The sequence below is a fragment of the Triticum dicoccoides genome, chromosome 6A (assembly GCF_002162155.2).
Source record: "Triticum dicoccoides isolate Atlit2015 ecotype Zavitan chromosome 6A, WEW_v2.0, whole genome shotgun sequence".
NCBI classification, from domain to species: Eukaryota; Viridiplantae; Streptophyta; class Magnoliopsida; order Poales; family Poaceae; genus Triticum; species Triticum dicoccoides.
In genome coordinates this window covers 440,135,213-440,157,033 of record NC_041390.1, presented here as the reverse complement: position 1 = coordinate 440,157,033, position 21,821 = coordinate 440,135,213, and positions in this window count along the sequence as shown.

The following is a 21,821-nucleotide window of genomic DNA, read 5'->3' as shown; positions in this document are numbered from 1 at the left end:
CCATCAAAAACTATTGAGATCCCCTATACTTGTGGGCTATGAACAACACCGGAGGGCAGCGATGTGGCGAGCGAACCAAGGCGGAGGACGATGGTGAGGCCTCGGACGGGAATGAACAGGAGCCGGGGAATATGCACAGAGTTTTAGGGTGCGATGTGGCCACGATGCATGTGCGGCATCACAGCCAGCCGTGGGAGGCAGGAGCAGGCGGTCCTGCCGATGCTAGTTTGGCTTTGGCGGCTGGAGGAAGAAGAGACTGAAGAAACATGACAGACGTTGAATGTCAATCCAACGATCAAGGTTGGCACAATCGTTTGTTGACTAAGCCGACACCAAGTAGCATACTTTTTATATATAGGAAGAAAAGAAAAACTAGGCTCGTTCGCCTGATAACATCCCCGAAACTACGACTGTTTGAACTTGCGTCGCAACTGAAACTGCGAGGAAAATGCGTTTGTCTGCCGTCCTCCTACCAGGGAACGTTCGCCACATAAGTGATTAGCACCCTTGGTTTTCAACCGAGAAGTCTTGGGTTCGAATCCCAGGAACTCTCAATTTTGTCCTCCTTCCTTCCTCGCAAAAAAAGAAAGAAAATCAAAGACTTGAGAAGGCGTACAGAACAAGCTAGTATACCAGTAAAGAGACGTTGTTGAGTTTTAGAAAAAGAGAGACGCGCTCCTGTAGCTGGTTTCAATCCAAACCTAGACTATGATTATATGGTGCTATGCTACTCTGTAAGTAATGAAACTGACATATCCAACGTTCGATTCTCCTCTTCTCTACTTACTTTGCCTAGCATCAAAAGCTCTGGCCGCAGCAACAATGTCTGTCGGCTGCTCATCCACCTGCTCTTCAGCAGGCAACAACCAGATATGCGCCAAGTCACCACCCGTACCATTGCCTGTGGGTCTCTTCACACCCCCACTGGCACACTCACCTCAACCAGTTGCTCATCGCAACCCGCTGCCATTGGTGTGGTGCCACTGCTACAAATCACGCAGAGTAATCCATCATGTCTCAACCACAATCCTCAACCCTGGCCAAGTCTTCTATGAATGCCCGAATCATGGGGTAATAATATGTTTAAGTGTTGTCCTGCCGCTTTCAGTTGCTGATTTTTTTAATAGTTTGGTTGATGATCTTCCAATTTGATTCGTGCAGAAAAGGGAAGATTCGTGTGATTTGTATTTCTGGGAAGTTGCTGATGTGGGGGAATGCAACTACGATGATTATTTGGTTAGGTGAGGAATCCCAATACCAGCAGGTTGGGGTGTTGGACAAGTAACTGAAGGAACGACGGAAGAGGAAGATGCAGAGCAGAAGGTTAAAGATGCAGTTCCTCTGATCATGGCCAAGAAACAACTGTTGAACGGCCTTGACAGCAATGAGGAGATGAAAGAGATTGTGAAGATAATGGGCAAAGTCGATGTGCTTTGTAGGATCATTGTCTCTTTATTTGAAGTGTATGTAGCACTCATGATGTATTCAGTGGCTATGACATGAGCACTTTGCTGAAACTAGTAATGAATGAAACCTCTTTAGCAAGGTAGGCATAGTGTTGTGAACATCTAATTATTTCTATTAGCGGAAATCAGGGGGTATCCCCTTTTTCTCATAAATATATAAATAGCAGAGGCACTTTTGCTAATAAATAAATAAATTAGCAGAGGCCCTATCGGGTCAGCTTTGTTCCCATTCGAAGACGTCGAGCAAGTTGCAGTCCAACATCAAACTATGTCATCAAATTCAAGTTTCATCGCCAAATATGAGTACAACTAAACAACAATGTCATCATGTTTTAGTCATCATACAATCACCAAACACAAATCAACATACATAACAAGTGATGTTCTCACAACAAAAATACTAAACAACAAGTTCATCAGGTTTCAGTTGTCATAGCAAACAGAATTTCACATAGTAGATAAAAAACATCTTCTGACAGGCAAATATGACAAAAGCAATCTAATCATCATCTGCAGCAGCAGCGTCAACATCTTCGCCATGTGTATCAGTCTGAATCGTAATTCCTCGAAGTGTCACCTTCTTCTTCATCCTCAATGTCCTCGAAAGTTGGCTTCTTTTTGATCAAGTCTTGTATGTCCACAACCCGACATGCAATCTTTTCGCCAACGTCATTGATGTGATGGTTCTCAAAGATATTAGGAACATCTGTGGAATCTTGTACATCAGGAGCAGTGTAAGCATCATCTTGTTGTGCAACTTCATTAAACGAATTCCTCTGCTCAAACCTTTGCAATACTCTCTAGTCATCGCTACGTGCAAATGTGTCTTCCAAGAAAAATATCTGTGTTGCTTGATTTGCCAAAATAAAAGGCTTGTTGGTCTGGTACGCCGCCTTGACATTGATGAATTTGAAATAATCATCAGCTCTGGGTTCTGCGATCCTGGAAAACAGGTTATACCAACGACAGCACAACAGAACCACACACCGATGAACCTCGAAACTGGAGATATACCGCAAGTGAACAATGTTTGTTATGTTAGCATACATTTCAGTTATCACTTCGCCGTACTTATCGGTGCTCATGATGGCACTATTTTGTGCCTTCCTGCCTTCATCGTGTGCAAGGGTGTTGTAGCGCACATCTCCAACAACGCAAGATTCATAATGTCTTACCTAAGTATCAGGACCCATTGCTAGTGCGTAAAGGGCATCATCAACTGCCTGCCCATCATGCCGCATCTTCTTAACCTATGGTTAGAAAATAGACAAGCTGATCATCTTATGTACTCAGTATATTAAAAAAACTGACAGTGCAATTCAAAAGCTTACATGGCTCTTGAACCATTTCGCAAATCCTGCCATAACCAGTTTGTCAATGTTTCTTGGATTTTGTGGTAGTAACTCCTTTTTGTAGATGCTGCACAACATAGTGATCGTGTCAAACATCTAAATATATAAGAATGTGCTGCAAGTTTACTAGATTATGATGTATAAGCTGCAGTACTTAGCACTTACTTGATATAAGGTAGTATCTCAGGACAGTTATTCTACACATACCAAACCATTTTGTCCAAAGCTTCAGGTTTGTCGTCTTGTCGACTCTTCCCTGTAACTCGAACAAAACAATCAAAAACATTGAGCCCGGGATTGTATTCACCCACCTCTTTGCTAAGCTGATCAGCTATTTCAATGTATTTTGAGCAGAATGTCAACGCTTCTGCAACAATGTAGGCCTCTGTAATGGAACCCTCAGGTGTAGCTCTATTCCTAACATAGCCCTTGAAAGTGCCTAGCCGCCTTTCAATAGGGTACATCCATCCATACTGTACTGGACCTCTAAGTAGTGCCTCATCAGGTAGATGAACAACCAAATGCACCATCACATCAAAGAAGGCTGGATGATATATCTTCTCATGGTCGCATAGGATAGTTGGTATCTTGTCTCTAAGACACTCCAAAGCATCTATCCTGATATTTCTACTGTAGAGTTCCTTGAAGAATTGTCCCAACTCTGCAACTGCTATGTATAAGTTAGGGCGGACCAATCCTCTAAGGATAATAGGTAAAACCCTTTGAAGTGGGACGTGGTAGTCATGAGTTTTCAACCCTTGTACCTTGCTTCCATCCGCACTAACTCTCCTTTCAGGGTTGGAATCAAATCCATGTGGGAATCTCAGACGTGACAGGACCTCATGGAATTCTTTATTTTTACCTTGTCCAAGACGTACACAGATGGTGCCATATCCCGTGGTTTACCTTCATCTTGCACCTGCAAATCCTTTTTGATACCCAGGTGTGTCAAATCAATCCTAGATTTTAAGGTATCTTTCATCTTGCCTTCAATATTAAGAAGTATGCCGCAGATCCAAATCTTTCCAATACTCGAAGTCCCACAAAGTGGACCTGCGGGTAAACAATAATCTCTCTTCTGCCTTGCCACACTTCCTTTTCCCTCTACCATTATCAGGATGGTTTCGTGGTGTAATATGCATGGCCTTCTCTAATTCCACTTGCAACTCACCAGTGGTGAGCCTCTTTGGCGCATCACGGTTTTCATGCTTTGCATTGAACACATATCTTTAGTATTTTGTAGGACGCGGCTTGTCCTTGGCAAGGAAATGACGGTGTCCAATGTAACAGATCTTGCTAAGTATCGCGTATGAGAGCGGATTCCTGTCACAACGAACACATGCATTGTAACCATGTGTTGTTCACCTTGACATAGTGCCCAAAGCCGGATAAGCATGGATGCACCAAATTATAATAGCACATAGAAAGAAATCAGCTCGTGGGCTGCTATATAGGTCTCGAGTGAGAACACCCCTCCATAGCTATTGAAGTTCCTCCACAAGAGGCTCCATGAATAAATCAAAATCCTTTCCAAGACTTTTTGGACCTGGGATGAGCAAGGCCATCATTTGGTTTGATTCTTTGGTGCAAACATTTGGAGGGATGTTGTAAGGGATAACAAGCACTGGCCACAGGAAAAACATATATGGTTTTTTATGAAGTCTAGAAAAAAATCTAGGTCGATGTCTAAAGCTATGGCAAGATATTTGGACAATCAGATCTAAGTAACGAAATATATGTAATGCTAATTCAACAAACATATTTGAGTGCTAAATTATAGGAGGCTGTTTCAGCAGTCAATGAGGCCGAGCACACAGCCATCGAAGGCCATCTCAGCAACAAAGATCGAGTATAAAACGGTGTAGAGCTATTTCACCTAACAGATTGGCTACTGGACCATGGCAATCTATGTCACAATAAATATATGGAAGGATATTTTAGCATAATCGGGCTTGGCATGCCATCTCAGCTAAGCAGATTGAGTGTAGAAAAGGGCAAGAAAGCTTCTTAAGCAGAGCATATTGATGTAAACTACTTCGGCAAACAGTGAGATTAACGGCGTCTATTAGCTAATATTCAACGCTATACCGACATGCACGGGGCCTCAGTTTAGAATGTGCATACTATGGGAGAAGCTGACCGCCGTGCGTCTCCACAAGAACGTCGCCAGCGGTAGCGGTGCGGCTCGAGGACGGCAGTATACGAGAGAGTAGTGTGGGAGCGAGAGGATCACCGTGCGCCCCCTCGATGAACTGCGGCACCGACGTATCAGCGCGGCGGGGAGGGCGGCTTTGGCGGAGCGAATCCGGGGGGTTTGGGGAATATTATAGGCTAGTTGGCCGAAGGGTGGTTGAATTTGGGATTTGGGGGGATTTTTGCATGGTGGGCGGGAGGAGTTTGGCGCATGGTCATTGTCGGTGTCAAAACCGGCGGATCTCGGGTAGGGGGTCCCGAACTATGCGTCTAGGCGGATGGTAACAGGAGGCAGGGGACACGATGTTTTACCCAGGTTCGGGCCCTCTTGATGGAGGTAATACCCTACGTCCTGCTTGATTTTTCTTGATAATATGAGTAGTACAAGAGTTGATCTACCACGAGATCGAAGAGGCTAAACCCTAGAAGCTAGCCTATGGTATGATTGTTGTTGTTCGTCCTACGGACTAAACCCTCCGGTTTATATAACACCGGAGGGGGCTAGGGTTACACATAGTCGGTTACAAGGAATGAAATCTACATATCCGTACTGCCAAGCGTGCCTTCCACGCCAAGGAGAGTCCCATCCGGACACGGGACAAAGTCTTCAATCTTGTATCTTCATAGTCCAACAGTCCGGCCAAAGGATATAGTCCGGCTGTCCGGATACCCCCTAATCCAGGACTCCCTCAGTAGCCCCTGAACCAGGCTTCAACGACGATGAGTCCGGCGCGCAGATTGTCTTCGACATTGCAAGGCGGGTTCCTCCTCCGAATACTTCATAGAAGATTTTGAACATGAGGATCGTGTCCGGTCTGCAAAACAAGTTCCACATACAACCGTAGGGAGAATAATATTTTCACAAATTTAATCTGCCGACTCATTTAGTAGTGTGACATCACACCACAGCCAAGTCTTTACTCGAATCATTTTTCATAACCAATCTCAGCGTGTTTCGCGAGGCGGTTTCCTTGGCACTTCTTGTCGAAGCAGAGATCGTGTCCCCTTTATTACGGGATTCTCATCAATACGGACGTGGGTAACCCAACCGTGCCTATTGGTAGGACTCCTATATCTTAGGCAAGTCCCAAACGGCTATGAGGAGGACGCTTGATATTCACCCTCTTTATAAAGGGGACAAGGCCTTTTCCTCTCGATCTTAATCGAATCCGCCTCCCGCCTCAAGTTCCAACACCCAAAGCTTAGGTTTAGGCACTTCGGACCTTCAACTATGTCCGGATCCAACCTTCAAGGTCGGTGGATGCCTTCCTCCGTCACGGAGGAGGACATTAAGAAGTTGAGAGAGGCCAGATATCTGATCGCCGAAATTTGGCATCGGCTGCCTGCCCGAGGGCAAGTCGTCCCTACTCCCGAACCCAACGAGAGCGTCGTGTTCGTCTCCCACTTCCTCCGAGGACTAGGCCTCGCTCTGGATCCCTTTGTTAGAGGTCTTATGTTCTGTTATGGGCTAGATTTTCACTATCTGGCCCCGGATTCCCTTCTTCACATCTCGACATTTATTGTCGTATGTGAGGCCTTCCTCCGCATTACCCCTCACTTCGGCCTGTGGCTCAAGACCTTCGATGTGAAGCCGAAGATGATCGAGGGGCAGCACACAGCGTGTGGAGGCGCTTCAATAAGCAAAATTGTTGACGCTCCATGGCATGGGGGTTACTTCCTAGAGGTGTCCGGATTGTGGCAGCGGGAGTGGTTCTACATCACAGCTCCCCGAAGTGCCAAGTGGGTAGCTGCCCCCACCTTTCGCTCAGGCCCCACCACAACTGATGTCATGGATTAGCAGGGGGCTGAGCTGGGGTCCAGCAAAGGATGTGCCAATACTGCAAAGCCGTATCCGAGATCTCTTTGAGAGAGATTTCAGTCTGGTTATGGTAGTGCAAGTCATGCTAGTTCGTCAAGTCCAGCCTTGCAAATGCCGGCCCCTTCGCATGTGGGAATTCAACCCGGAAGGACCACGAGATATTCAACATTTCCTCGGCATGATGCACGAAGAGATGTACAAATTGTTCTTCGGACCACAAATAATGTGTCCGGACATCACTGAGGATGCAGGTCTGAGCTGCAATCGCCCGGATACCCAAGTAAGTAGCCCCGCATCTGAACACACTGCCCGTTTATTTATCGCAACATTGCCCTAAAAAAGCCACTCTTTGACCCAGGATTGGATAGCGAAGGCAAAGTTGATCAGGTGTTCAGCCCCCCTCCTTGAGACCTCACCAAATCCCGTGCTAACCCGGATGCTGGAGATCGCGCCTTATCAAGCGCCCTCAGGAGAAGATAAAGGGGGGAACAAGGAGGCTAGCGCCTCCACGAAGGAGGTTAGCCGGGGGGAGGAACAGAAACTTCCTCTCCCCAGGGATGGAAGAGAACCGCCTCTAAGGACCCGGAGACAACGGTCTCCTAACGGGGAAGAAATCTCCGCCGGAGGGTCCTGCCCTGGGGGATACCCTGGCTATACTATGCCCTCAAGGGGATCAGCCCTCCACCGAGCTGTAAGTAAAAGGTTAAATGAAAATATCTCGCTTTACCTCTGAGGAAAATAACCGAGGCATTTATCTTGCAGTTCGGATCTTAGCCCTTCTCAGCAGAGCTCGTCTTTAGGGGATCTTCTTCCAGAGATGATGGAGAGCGAAACGCCTCCCCCTGCCATACCGCCTCATGAGGTGGGCGACCCCGAGGTGTCATCGCGGAGGGTTTCTCTTGATCCGGCAAGGCCAGAAGGTAATCCTATGGCCACCCGAAGTCCTCAGTATCCGGCTCTTGAAGAGAGCAATCAAAAGAGTCCAGCACCGTCTGGTGTGCGGTCGGACGTACTGAGGGATCTGCTAGAGCAAGCGGCTATCTCAGAAGAGCACCGCACATTGATGGGTATGGTGATTGAAAGGATTTCGTCCGCCGAAAGCAGGTTGCATGAAGCCTTTATGAGTCTACTGGCGGGTTTTGAGGTACACGAAATGATGTACATTTTTTACAGTACTGCACATTTTTAGATGTGCACTGTATAGTAGCCCCTAAGACTCTGTTTGTCGTCGAAAACGGCGGCAAACAGAGGATCATAGTCCCAGGTAATAACCAGACCGCCTTTATGTGCAGGTGGTTTAAGCTCCGGTGGCTAGCCGGACTGATGGGTTTGCCGAACTAAAGCGGCAACTAGATGCGGCAGATGTCGACATCGTGCTTGTTAACAAGCGGCTTGACGAGGCACATGGTAGGTGATTTTTCTGGTGAATGTCACATAGTAAGAGCAGCATGATGCCAGTATCTTTAATATGTTGTGACTGCAGATGGAGCTGCCACCGTGGAGACCCTTCGGGCGGAGCTTGCCCGAGCCCAGGAACAAGCAAGGAGTAATAATGTTAAGGAGGCCGAAGAGTTAAGGGCCGAACAGGCCGCACATTGCGAGAGCAAAGAAAAGATTGCCAAGATGGCCGTGGAGTTAAAAGATGCTGCTGACCGTTACCAGCTTCTTGAAGAAGAAAACCGGGCGAAGGCGACGGGCCTGGAGAAGCCCCGGGTGGCTGCCAAGGAAGCCCGCTCCAAAGTTAGAGCAACGAAGGAGGAGCTGAATCAAGCTGCGGATATCGTTTCTGGGAAGCCCTTCTTGTTGCGGACTAAGTTCGCAGATCCGAAATATGCTCCTCTAGACCGGCTATGGAGTCCTATGGACGAGTACATGGATTTGGCTGCGAGTGCTGCTGATGCGGCTGAGTACTTCAAGGATCAGAAAGGTCCTGAAGTGGAGAGGCTGTTCTGGCCACAGTTTCACGCTCCAGTCCGTCCGATGTTGCTGAATGAGCGATTGACCGGTTGGGCCGAGCTCCATAGATTATCCGGACTTGCCATCAGGTCTGTTGTGGATCATCTGTGGCCAGGAGGGCCAAGGACGAATAGCTACTTTAGCTTAGTGCAACAATTCCTTGGTGATGTGCCACACATCGATGCTGTAAAGTGGTCGGCGTGCATAGAAGGCTCGTGGATGGCCCTTGCCCGTGTCAAAACATACTGGGCAGAGATGGATGCCACCACTGTTGCAGCACAGGGTTCGGCCATAGGCCAAGTGGCTGCCGAGCTCTACTTTGAAGAAGTTCTTGAAGGCGCTCGTTTGATAGAGGCTCAGGCTCGAAGAATATTATGTTTAAGTGACATGTATTCCCATTGTAAGAACAATGTTTTATTGATGAAGGATGTATTTATACTTTTGCCCGAAAGTACTATGATGCCTCCTGTGCGGCCATTTATGTATATGTATATATATAACCTGAAAGATGGCAGTCATCGGCTTTAGCCCCCACGCATATAATGCGGGAGTGTTCACAGAAGACGCATGTTCACACTTGATCCAACGTCTTGGTCCATTAAGGAGGTGATAGTGCAGCGAACTAGGCAATCGGACTATAATGCTTTAACACTTTCACTTAGCCAGAGGAGTTTGACAGTGGGGCTACTATATAGCCCCTGGTGGCTCCGCGCTCATCCGAATTCAGGGCGCATACATGCCTGGCCGGGAAACAGCCCTTCGTTAAGGCGGAGGAATCCCGAAGATTCTGCTAGGTCATCGAGTGGTTGACCAGTCTCACGCTATATCATGACAGTCAGTTTTTGGCTTTCTCTATTGAGGTGCTCGTCCGGATGAACCATGGCACAATCGCAGTAGTTCTCCTGGTGCCGCCTTAGCTGATAGAGTGGAACGTAAGGTAGCAAAACACAGGAGCCGGGCAAACCCAACATTTGACCAAAGACATGATTCGGAGCTGATGCATATAAGGCCAAACTCGCGACGCCGAACACTCCCTAAGGTATTCGGTCTTCATGATGTAAACCGGGCCTAAACAGTGCCCTTTGTAATAAGCCCCTAGTGTCCAGGTATGTGCAATATTCTGACGTGGCCACATGCCAATACGTCAGCATCCTTCTCAATTGTACTGAGAATCCGGGGGATGTGTATCAACAAGAGACAGTAAAAAAGGTTTACGCAGGGTCTTAATCTAAAAAGAATCCTTGGAACGGGTCCCTGCTGCACGTCTGCGCCTGTGTCTCCGTTGTGCTGTATCCTGGACGGGTGTAGCACGATGGTCATCTGTAAAAGAGAGGAACTTAGTTGAAAAGTTATCATGCAAAAAGGTAGGTTATACTAAATAAACCATGTATAGTTCAAGATAAGTAAGGTTGAGCCTAATTGCCACTTGTTTACACGCGTTGAGCCCCTTGTATTGTTATAGGGGTATAGCCATCAAACCTATATCAATTATATATAGCCGCACTGGACTCGTCTAACCGTGTCCGTGGTCTTAACAACCTGTCAGATGCTCTAGTTGGTGAGGCCGTCTACTGTGCGGCTGCCAAGGCGGCCGCATGGTGTTTCGCGCGCAAGGAGCGCTCAATATTTCCATTTACTATAATGATGCCACGTGGACCGGGCATCTTAAGCATGAGAGAAGCGTAATGCGGTATTGCGTTAAAGCGAGCGAAAGCTTCACTTCCGAGTAGTGCTTGATAGCCACTTTGGAACGGAGCGATGTGGAAGGTTAAATTTTCGATGCAGAAGTTATCGGGAAAGCCAAATATAACCTCTAGTAGCAGGGAGCCCGTGCAATGGGATTCTGGGCCTGGCGTTACTCCTTGAAAGGTAGTATTGCTATGGCTGATTTTTGTTGGGTCTATCCCCATTTTGCGGACTGTGTCCTGATATATCAGGTTTAAACTACTGCCGCCGTCCATCAGGACTCGTGTGTAGTGGTATCCGTCAATTATCGGGTCTAACACCAAGGCAGCCCATCCTGCATGCTGGATACTTGCCGAGTAATCCCGATGGTCAAAGGTGATCGGTTGGGATGACCAGTGGCAGAACTCCACGGTGATAGGGCCCTGGGGCATGTGTCTCTAGGAGTGCCCTTTGTTTCTCCCCTTCTTCACGTGTAATACGTTTACTGTTTTGATTTCTGGCAGGAATTTCTTTTGTTCCCCAGTGCTTTGCTTGCGAGGCTCGTCCTCGTCTTCGCTTGGTGTATCCTGCCCCTTGTGTTCGGTGTTGAGCTTGCCGGACTGCTTGAAGACCCAACATTCTCTATGGGTATGATTTGCAGGTTTATCGGGGGTGCTGTGGATCTGGCATATTTTGTCCAGAATCTTGTTTAGGCTGGACAGTTCGTCTCTGTTGCCTTTGGAGGGCAGCTTTTGCTGACCTGGCTGAGAGCTTCTGAATCCGGCGTTTACCGTTGTGCTCTTCGGGCTGTCTTCTTTATTTCGGCGCTTGTTTTTGCTGCATCGTGGTTTCTCGTTTCCGCCCCTGACTTCAGATGTACTTGGGTTGCTGGTGCTGCATCAGGCTAACCAGCTGTCCTCGCCCGCGCAAAAGCGGGTCATGAGGCTTGTTAATGCTGCCATTGTTCTCGGCTTTTCTTGGCCGAGGTGTCTGGCAAGCCATTCGTCTCGAACGCTGTGCTTGAAAGCTGCGAAGGCTTCGGCATCCGGACAGTCGACTATTTGGTTCTTTTTAGTGAGAAATTTGTTCCAAAGCTTTTGGGCTGACTCTCCGGGCTGTTGAGTTATATGACTTAAATCGTCTGCATCTGGTGGTCGGACATAGGTCCCTTGAAAATTTGCCCGAAAAGCGTCTTCGAGCTCTTCCCATCTTCCAATGGAGTTTTCGGGGAGGCTTTTAAGCCAGTGCCGAGCTGGCCCTTTGAGCTTGAGGGGTACGTACTTGATGGCGTGGAGATCATCTCCTCGAGCCATGTGGATATGGAGGATGTAGTCCTCAATCCAGACCCCAGGGTCTGTCGTTCCGTCGTACGCCTCTATGTTTACGGGTTTGAATCCCTCTGGAAATTCATGGTCCAGCACCTCATCGGTGAAACATAGGGGGTATGCGGCACCCCTGTATTTGGGTGTACCGTGGTGTTCGAATTTTTGTTGCGTTGCATTGTGTGCTGGAGCGCGCTTGCTTGGCCCGTAGATGGATCTAGTTGCGTCGTCCTTTTGATGCGAGCCCTCATGTGGATCGCGTACTGGCTTGTGTGCGGCATCGTTTGCCGCTCTATGTTGGCCACGAGGTCGTCTATCCGACCGGATGGCTGTTTTGTTTTTTGATTGTGGGGGATCTAAGGCGTCCTCATCGAATTCAGGTAGCAACTTTCACTTTGGGTAGCTCTTTGTGTGGCGACTACCGCCGTACTTTGCTACAGTGTTGAGTACTTTACTCCATCTAATTCTGAGTGTGTCTTGTGCAGCCCTGAGCCTTTGCTTCTGCTTTTTCAGACTCCTCGCGGTGGCGACAAGCCTTTGATGGGTATTCTGTTGCTCCGGGTGCCTGTCCGGTGTGATGTCATCCGGACTGTTGTCTTCGCCGGAGTCGGGTTGTTCGGTTTGATTCTCCGTGTTGCCGTGGTTGGACGGTGGTTCAATACCGTGTTCGTCGTCCGCTGGCTCACCCTGCTCTATCGTTGGGTCTGTATGATCGATGTTTCTGCCGAGGCGGGATTTGGAGCGGCGCTTACGCCACCGCTTTGACTACTTCTCGTGGGATCGATCCTTCGCTGCGTCCTTCCGTTCCTCATCGTCGTTTTCTTTGGGCGTGTCCACCATGTATACATCATATGATGAAGTGGGCGTCCAGTGCCCTGTGGGCAGTGGCTCCTGTTCGTCTCCTACATCGTCGTCCATACCGTCGATGTCTTCGGAGTCGAAGTCGAGCATGTCGGTCAAATCGTCAACAGTGGCTACTAAGTGGGTGGTGGGTGGGCGGCGAATTTCTTCATCATCCGCATCCCAATCCTGCCGGACATAGTTCAGCCAAGACTCTCCCGACAAGGAGAGAGACTTTGATGAATTCAGTATGTCGCTGAAGGGCGAGTGCTGAAAGATATCCGCGGAGGTGAACTCCATGATCGGCGCCCAGTCGGATTCAATAGGCACGGGCGCAGGCGGTTCGGAGTCCATGGCCGGGGAAGGATCCGGTAGTTCGGCGACACGGCTCTCGTTAGGGGTGAAGTTAGTATTTGGCTGTATCGCCGCTGAGAGTGCGGCCTCCATGGCGGGGTCTATCCACCCGTCCTTGGATGGCGCAACTGGCTCTGAATTGAGGGTCGGAGCGGTCGTCGGTGCGATCTCCCGAACACTGTCCGATGGTAGAGCTAAATCATGCTCATCGTGACCGTGCGGCGCACTTGGCAAGGGCTCGAATCTGTCGAAGATCAAGTCTCCGTGGATGTCGGTCGTGTGGTTTATGCTTCCAAACCTGACCTGGTGGCCAGGGGCGTAGCTCTCGATATGCTCCAGATGGCCAAGCGAGTTGGCCCGCAGGGCGGAGCCGCCGAATACAAAGATCTGTCCCGGGAGAAAAGTCTCACCCTGGACTGCATCGCTATCAATGATTGAAGGAGCCATCCAGCCTAACGCTGACGACACAGAGGAAATCTCAATGAAAGCACCAATATCGGTGTCAAAACCGGCGGATCTCGGGTAGGGGGTCCCGAACTGTGCGTCTAGGCAGATGGTAACAGGAGGCAGGGGACACGATGTTTTACCAAGGTTCGGGCCCTCTTGATGGAGGTAATACCCTACGTCCTGCTTGATTGTTCTTGATAATATGAGTAGTACAAGAGTTGATCTACCACGAGATCGAAGAGGCTAAACCCTAGAAGCTAGACTATGGTATGATTGTTGTTGTTCGTCCTACGGACTAAACCCTCCGGTTTATATAGACACCGGAGGGGGCTAGGGTTACACAGAGTCGGTTACAAGGAAGGAAATCTACATATTCATACTGCCAAGCGTGCCTTCCATGCCAAGGAGTCCCATCCGGACACGGGACGAAGTGTTCAATCTTGTATCTTCATAGTCCAACAGTCCGGCTGTCCGGATACCCCCTAATCCAGGATTCCCTCAGTTATTTTCTCCAAGTGCAGCCCCACGTGTCAGTGACGAGGGAAGCCGAAGCGCGTTCTGTTTGCATGAGACGTGTGTAGGACCGACCATGTGTGGGGTGCAATGCGACCGCGACATGCGTGTTTTGAGTGTATTGCCTTTTTCCCTTTTAAACTTGGTACTTCGCCCCCTAAAGAAAACTTGGTGCTTCGCGCGATCCATCGATACTACTACTAGTAATCCTTAATCCCGACAAAAACGGTGCGACCGGGTCTTTTCCCACGCGATATGCTAGGAGGTTGGCTTAGTTGGTTTTTTTAGGACGAGTAATGCTACACCTATGTAATCCCAATATGAAACGTGTGAGTTGTTGATTGTAGATTGGGGGGAGGGAGGGTCCCACCACCATGAAAATTAGGGGGGAGTGAGGCAATTTACGTTAACCCTTTCGTAGGTTCCCATAGATGTAGAAATATGTGAAATGCGTGAATGTAAAGTGGACGCACTATTGGAGTGCCTAAGATAAATTGTGTATGTAGACCCTATGTGTTTATTTACTTCGCATGTTAGCTTTGTCTCAGGTCAAACATTCTAAGTTTATACACACAAAAACGAATCATCATTCCATATACTCCCTTCGTCCGAAAATTCTTGTCTTAGATTTGTCTAAATACGAATGTATCAAGTCACATTTTAGTATTAGATACATCCATATCTAGATGAATATAAGACAAGAATTTTGGGACGGAGGTAGTATTTTCATACTCCTACAATATATCTTACTATTATTGTGAAAGTTCATATACACTGGACGAGATTAATGCAAACACGACAGATTTTCATTACATTTCGAACTTCTATAGGACAGAAAAATAAAAGAAACCCGACCCTAAACCTATTCTACGGCGGCGATCGACGTCCTCCATCTACGATCTCCATGTACGGGGGTGGGGTTCAAGACCCGTGAAGTGAAGGTGTGGTCTCTGGCGAGGAAGAGTAGAACACGAGAGATGGACTGGCCAGTTGGCACACCATGCCCTGCCGCCTCTCATGCCCTACTCATCCTCGGAGGAGTCCCCGACCTCGGCGGTGCCGGTGGATGTGTGGTTGATGATGATGGACGTGGATGGTCCGTCGCTTCACCTGCCACATGCGTCAGCGAACGTTGGACAGTGGCCAGCAGGGCGCGTGGCTGACGGTGCTCCGTCGTCGGCCGCCAGCGTGGCCACCGCTTGTGCGGTCGCTTCCGCGTCCGGCTACGCCACTATTGCGTCGCGAGCGGCGACTTGACTGAGGGCGGTGAGGGAGTCCTGGATTAGGGGGTCTCCAGACAGCCGGACTATCTCCATTGGCCGGACTGTTAGACTATGAAGATACAAGATTGAAGACTTCGTCTCATGTTCGGATGGGACTCTACTTGGCGTGGAAGGCAAGCTAGGCAATACGTATATGGATATCTCCTCCTTTGTAACCGACCTTGTGTAACCCTAACCCTCTCCGGTGTCTATATAAACCGGAGGGTTTTAGTCCATAGAAAAACAATCACAACATACAATCATACCATAGGCTAGCTTCTAGGGTTTAGCCTCTCTGATCTCGTGGTAGATCTACTCTTGTAACACCCATATCTTCAATATTAATCAAGCAGGACATAGGGTTTTACCTCCATCAAGAGGGCCCAAACCTGGGTAAAACTTCGTGTCCCTTGCCTCCTGTTACCATCCGGCCTAGATGCACAGTTCGGGACCCCCTACCCGAGATCCGCCAGTTTTGACACCGACATTGGTGCTTTCATTGAGAGTTCCTCTGTGTCCTCGCCGTTAGGCTTTATGGATCCTACTATCATCGGTAGCGATGCGGTCCAGGGTGAGACTTTTCTCCCCAGACAGATCTTCGTATTTGGCGGCTTTGCACTGCGGGCTAATTCGCTTGGCCATCTGGAGCAGATTAAAGGCTACGCCCTTGGCCATCAGGTCAGATTTGGAAGTTTGAAATACACAGCCGACATCTGCGGAGACTTGATCTTCGACGGATTCGAGCCACAGCCGGGCACGCCGCACTGTCTCGATGGGCATGATCTAGCTCTGCCACCGGACGGTACTCCAGAGGCCGCGCCCACACCAGCTCCGACCCTCACCTCGGAGCCAACTGCGCCAATCGAGGACGGGTGGCTAGACACCGCCTCAAGGGCTGCAGTCTCGATGGCGATCGAGCCAAACATCAGCATAATCCTCCGCACGGCCCGTGACTCCAAGGTGCCGGACTCTCTTCCGGACCCAGAATCATCCGCGCCCCCGCCAATCGAATCCGATTGGGCACCGATCATGGAATTCTCTGCCGCGGATATCTTTCAACACCCGCCCTTCGGCGACATCCTGAATTCACTAAGATCTCTCTCTCTTTGTCAGGAGAGCCCTGGCCGGATTATGGCTAACAGGATTGGGATGCGGACGATGAAGAAATTCGGCGCCCACCCACCACCCACTTTGTAGCCACTGTCGAGGATTTAACCGACATGCTCGACTTCGACTCCACAGACATCGACGGTATGGACAACGATGCGGGAGGCGAAGATGAACCACCGCCCACAGGGCGCTGGACGTCCACTTCATCATATGACGTATACATGGTGGACACACCAAAAGAAAACGACGACGAGGAACGGAAGGACGCACCGAAGGCTTGTTCCCTCGAGAAGCAGTCAAAGCGGCGGCGCAAGCGCCGCCCCAAATCCCGCCTCGCCAGAAATAACGACCACACAGACCCAGCATTGGAGCAGGGCGAGTCACTGCCGGACCATGGCAATACAGAAAATCAAACCGAACAAACCAATTCTGTCAAAGATAATAGTCCGGACGACACAACGCCAGACAGGCACCCGGTGCAGCAGAATGCCCGTCAAAGGCTTGTTGCCACCGCGAGGAGCCTAAAAAAGCAGAAGCAATGGCTCAAGGCTGCACAGGACACACTCCAAATCAGATGGAGTAAAGTACCCAACACAGCAGCGAAGTACGGCGACAATCGCCCCACAAAGAGCTACCCAAAGCAGAAATTGCTACCTGAATTCGATGAGGAGGCCTCAGACCCCTCACAACCAAAAATCCACCTAGCCGGATAGACGACCTCACGGCCAACATCAAGCGGCAAACAACGCCACTCACAAGTCAATACGCGACCCACGCGAGGGCTCACACCAAAAGGACAGCGCAACCAGGTCCATCTATGGACCACGCAAGCGCGCCCCAGCTTACAATGTAACACAACAAACATCCGAACAATGCGGTACACCCAGATACAGGGGTGCAGCACACCCCCTATGTTTCACCAATGAGGTGATGGACCATGAATTTCCAGAGGGATTCAAACCCGTGAACATAGAGGCATACGACGGAACAACAGACCCTGGGGTCTGGATCGAGGGCTATATCCTCCATATCCATATGGCTCGAGGAGATGATCTCCACGCCATCAAGTACTTACCCCTCAAGCTCAAAGGGGCATTCCGCCACTGGCTTAAAGGCCTCCCCGAAAACTCCATTAGAAGTTGGGAAGAGCTTGAAGACGCTTTTCGGGCAAACTTCCAAGGAACTTATGTCCGGCCTCCGAACGCGGATGATTTAAGCCATATAACTCAACAGCCCAGAGAGTCAGCCCGAAAACTTTGGAACACGTTTCTTACTAAAAAGAACCAAATTGTCGACTGTCCGGACGCCGAAGCATTGGCAGCTTTCAAACATAGCGTCCGTGACGAATGGCTTGCCAGACACCTCGGCCAAGAAAAGTCAAGAACGATGGCAGCATTAACAAGCCTCATGACCCGCTTTTGCGCGGGTGAGGACAGCTGGCTAGCCAGATGCAGCACCAGCGACCCCAGTACATCCGAAGTTAGAGATGGAAATAGGAAATCATGGCGCAACAGCAATAACAAACGCCGGAACAAAGGAGACAACACGAAGAGCACGACAGGAAACGCCGGATTCAAAAGCTCTCGGCCAGGTCAGAAGCCGCCCTCTAAAGGCGCTAGAGACGAACTGTCCAGCCTGAATAAAATTCTGGACCAAATATGTCAGGTCCATAGCACCCCTAGCAAACCAGCCAATCATACCACAGAGAATGTTGGGTCTTCAAGCAGTCCGGCAAGCTCAACGCCGTACACAAGGGGGACGATACACCAAGCGAAGATGAGAATGAGCCTCTCAAGGGAGATGCGGGGGAACAAAAGAAATTTCCACCGGAAGTCAAAACAGTAAACGTGCTACACGTGATCAATGGAATAAACAAAACGGTACTCCCAGAAAAATACGCCCAAAGGCCTATCACCGCGGAGTCCTGCCACTGGTCGTCTCAACCGATCACTTTCGACCATCATGATTACTCAGCAAGTATCTGGCGTGCAGGATGGGCTGCCCTGGTATTAGACCCAATAATTGATGGATACCGCCTCGCACGAGTCCTGATGGACGGTGGCAGTAGTCTAAACCTGATATACCAGGATACAATCCGCGAAATGGGGATAGACCCAACAAAAATTCGCCATAGAAATATTACCTTTAAAGGAGTAACGCCAGGCCCAGGGGCTCGTTGCACGGGCTCCCTGCTACTAAACGTTATATTCAGCTCCCCCGATAACTTCTGTAGCGAACATATAACCTTCCACATCTCTCCGTTCCAAAGTGGCTATCAAGCACTACTCGGACGTGAAGCTTTCGCTCGCTTTAATGCAATACCACACTACGCTTCCCTCACACTCAAGATGCCCGGTCCACGTGGCACCATTACAGTAAATGGAAATATTAAGCGATTTCTGTGCGCCGAAGAGCGTGCGGCTGCCTTAACAGTCGCACACTAAAAGCGGTCTCACCAACTAATTGGCAGGTCCCCTATTACAATACAAGGGGCTCAACGGGCGCAGACAAGTGGCAATTCTTACTCACCTTGAATTATACATGGTTTATTTAAAAAACTATCTTTTTGCACGATAACTTTTTTACCTAAGCTCCTCTCTTTTACAGATAATCATCGTGCTACACCCGTCCATGATATGGCACAACGGAGACACAGGCGCAGACGTGCAGCAGGGACTCGCTCCAAGGATTCTTTTTAGATTAAGACCCTGCGTAAACCTTTTTTACTGTCTCTTGTTGATACATATCCACCGAATTCTCGGCACAATTGAGAAGGATGCTGACGTCTTGGCATGTGGCCATGTCAGAATAACGCACGTACCTGGACACAAGGGGCTTCTTACAAGCGGCACTATTTCGGCACGGTTTATACCATAAAGACCGAATACCTTAGGGAGTGTTCGGCGTCGCGAGTTCGGCCTTATATGCATCAGCTCCGAATCATTGTCTTTGCTCAAATGTTGGGTTTACCCGACTCCTGTGTTTTGGTGCCTTACGTTCCGCTTTGCCGGCTAAGGTAGCACCAGGAGAACTACTGCGATTGTGCCCTGGTTCATCCGGATGAGCGCCTCAGTAGAGAAAGCCGAAAACTGACTGTCATGATATAGCGTGAGACTGGTCAACCACTTGATGACCTATCAGAATGTTAGAATTCCTCCGCCTTAATGAAGGGCCATGTTCCGGCCAGGCATATGCGCACCCCGCGATCGGGAGAGTGCGGAGCCACCAGGGGCTATCTAGTAGCCCCACTGTCAAACTCCTATGGCTAAGTGAAAGTGTTAAAGCATTATAGCCCGGTTGCCTCGCTCGTTGCGCTACCACCTCCTTATCAGGACCAAGACGTTGGGTTAAGTGTGAACACGCATTTTTTGCGAGCACCTCCGCATTATATGCGTGGGGGTTGAAGCCGACGGCTGCAATCTTTCAGGTTATACACATGTATACATAAACTGCCGCACAGGAGGCATCATACTACTTTCAGGCAAAAGTATAAACACGGCCCTATAAAAACTTCATAAAAGCATTATGTTTACAATGAGAATACATATCACTCAAACATAATATTTTTCGAGCACTGGGCCTCTATCAAACAAGCACCCTCGAGAACTTCCTCGAAATAGTGTTCGGCAGCCACACGGCCTATGGCCGAACCCTGCGCCGCAACAGTGGTAGCGTCCATCTCTGCCCAGTATGCTTTAACACGGGCAAGGGCCATCCGCGAGCCTTCTATGCATGCCGACCTCTTCATCGCATTAATGCGCGGCACCGCACCAAGGAGCTGCTACACTAAGCTGAAATAGCTGTTCGGCTTAGGCCCTTCCGGCCATAATTGATCCACAACAGACCTCATGGCGAGTCTGGACAACCTATTCAGTTCGGCCCATTCGGCTAGCTGGTCAGTCAATGACAACGGACGCTCTGGAACGTGGAATTGCGTCCAGAACAGCTTGTCCACTTCACGATCTGTCTGACCGTGGAAATACTTGGCCGCATCGGCAGCGCTCGCCGCCAAATCCATATACGCATCTGCCGAGCTCCACAGCCGATCCAGAGGGGCATACCGTGGATCTCCGAACTTCCTTCATAACATGAAGGGTTTTTCAGCCGCAATATCCCTGGCTTCCTGCAGCTCCTCCTTCTTCGCTCTCATAGCAGAACGGGTGTCTTTGTCTGTCGCCGCGACCTTCTCAAGGTCGGTTGCCTTCGCTTGGTTCTCTTTCTCAAGGACCCGGCAACGGTCGGCAGTGTCTTCCAATTCTACGGCCATCTTGGCCATCTTCTCTTGGCTCTCGCAATGTGCGGCCTTCTCGGCTTTCAACTCTTCGGCCGCCTTCAAAGCAGCCGCATTACTACTCCTCGCTTGTTCCTTGGCTCGGGCAAGTTCCGCCCGCAAGGCTTCCACGGTGGCAGCCCCATCTGCAGTCACAACATATTAAAGATATTGGCATTATGCTGCTCTTATTATGTGGCGTTCACCGGATAATAACACTTACCCTGTGCCTCGTCAAGCCTCTTCTTAACAAGCTCGATGTCGGCGTCTCCCGCATCCAGTTGCCGTTTTAGTTGGGCAAACTCCCTAGTCCGGCTAGCCACCGGAGCTCCCACCACCTGCACATACAAGCAGATTGGTTATTGCCTGGGAATTTGATCCTCTGTTCGCCGCCGTTCTCGACGACAACCAGAGTCTCAGGGGCTACTATAACATGTGCAGTACTATCACATATTATCTCACATACCTCAAAGCCTGTCAATATACTCATAAAGGCTTCATGTAATCCGCTTTCAGCGGACGACATTCTCTCCATCACCGTACCCATCAGCGTACGGTGCTCTTCTGAGATGGCTGCTCGCCCCACCAACTCCCTCAGAACGTCCGACCGCACACTAGACGGTGCCGGACTCTTTCGTATGCTCTCTTCCGCAGCCGAACACTGGGGACTTCTGGGGTCTACGGGACTATCTTCTGGCCTCAGCGGATCCGGAGAGGCCCTCCGCGACGACACTTCAGGGTCGCCCGCTTCTGGAGCGGAGGAGTCCGTCGGAGGCGTTTCGCTCTCCATCATCTCCGGAAGAAGATCCCCCGAAGACGAACTCATTTGAGAGGGGCTGAGGCTTGAACTGCAAGATATATGCGGTGGTTGTTTTCTCAGAGGAAAAAGATAGCATACTCTTACTATTAAAATATTTTGGATCACTTACGACTCGTTGGAGGGCAGATCCCCTCGCGGACTTTGTGCGGCAAAAGCACCCCCCGAGGCAGGACCCTATGTGGGAGACTTCTTCTCCCGTTTGGAGGCTTCGGCTTCCGGATCCTCGGAAGCAGTCCTTTTCCTCCCTCGGTCGTCCTCCTTCGTGGAAACACTCATTCCCTCGGTCGGAGCGGGTAGCGGTGGGGCCCCGCGTTCGCCCGTATTATCCCCCTCGGTATCTTCCTTCAAGGGTTCCGGGCAAGGTGCGACCTCGAGCATCTTCTGCAATACCGGATTTTCCAAACCCTCAGGGAGGGGGGCTAAACACCGAAT